The sequence below is a fragment of the Lolium rigidum genome, chromosome 4 (genome assembly GCF_022539505.1).
Source record: "Lolium rigidum isolate FL_2022 chromosome 4, APGP_CSIRO_Lrig_0.1, whole genome shotgun sequence".
NCBI classification, from domain to species: Eukaryota; Viridiplantae; Streptophyta; class Magnoliopsida; order Poales; family Poaceae; genus Lolium; species Lolium rigidum.
The window spans coordinates 153,472,190-153,473,773 of NC_061511.1; positions in this window are offsets into that span (position 1 = coordinate 153,472,190).

Sequence of the window (1,584 nt, forward strand, 5' to 3'; positions counted from 1 at the left end):
TTATGCCTTCTTTATTTGTCAATTGCCCAGCTGTAATTTGTTCACCCAACATCCTGTTTATCTTATGGGAGAGACACCACTAGTGAGCTGTGGACCCCGGTCCAATTCTTTACATCCGAAATACAATCTACGCAATTGTTCTTTCTTGTTCTTCGCAAACAATCATCATCCACACTATACATCTAATCCTTTGTTTACGACAAGCCGGTGAGATTGACAACCTCACGGTTACGTTGGGGCAAAGTACTTTGATTGTGTTGTGCGGAGTTTGATACGTCTCCGACGTATCGATAATTTCTTATGTTCCATGCCACATTATTGATGATATCTACATGTTTTATACACATTATATGTCGTATTTATGCATTTTTCGGCACTAACCTATTAACGAGATGCCGAAGATCCGAGTTGCTTGTTTTTACGCTGTTTTTGGTTTCGAAATCCTAGTAAAGAAATATTCTCGGAATTGGACGAAATCAACGCCCGGGGTCCTATTTTTGCACGAAGCTTCCAGAAGACCGAGGGGAAAGGAAGTGGGGCCACGAGGCGCCGACACAACAGGGCGGCGCGGCCCGGCCCCTTGGCGCGCGGCCCCGGCGTGTGGGGCCCTCGTGTGGCCCCCCACGTTGCCCTTCCGCCTACTTAAAGCCTTCGTCGCGAAACCCCCGAGTACCGAGAGCCACAATATGGAAAACCTTGCGAGACGCCGCCACCGCCAATCCCATCTCGGGGGATTACGGAGATCACCTCCGGCACCCTGCCGGAGAGGGGAGTCATCTCCGGAGGACTCTTCACCGCCATGGTCGCCTCCGGAGTGATGAGTGAGTAGTTCACCCCTGGACTATGGGTCCATAGCGGTAGCTAGATGGTTGTCTTCTCCTCATGTGCTTCATTGTCGGATCTTGTGAGCTGTCTAACATGATCAAGATCATCTATCTGTAATTCTATATGTTGTGTTTGTCGGGATCCGATGGATAGAGAATACTATGTTATGTTGATTATCAATCTATTACCTATGTGTTGTTTATGATCTTGCATGCTCTCCGTTATTAGTAGAGGCTCTGGCCAAGTTTTTGCTCTTAACTCCAAGAGGGAGTATTTATGCTCGATAGTGGGTTCATGCCTTCATTAAATCTGGGACAGTGACGAGAAAGTTCTAAGGTTGTGGATGTCTTTGTGGCCACTAGGGATAAAACATTGATGCTATGTCTAAGGATGTAGTTATTGATTACATTACGCACCATACTTAATGCAATTGTACGTTGTTTGCAACTTAATACTTGGAAGGGGTTCGGATGATAACTTTGAAGGTGGACTTTTTAGGCATAGATGCATGCTTTGGATAGCGGTATATGTACTTTGTCGTAATGCCACTGATTAAATCTCATAGTACTCATCATGATATATGTATGTGCATTGTTATGCCTTCTTTATTTGTCAATTGCCCAACTGTAATTTGTTCACCCAACATCTGTTTATCTTATGGAAGAGACACCACTAGTGAACTGTGGACCCCGGTCCAATTCTTTACATCCGAAATACAATCTACTGCAATTGTTCTTTACTGTTCTTCGCAAACAATCA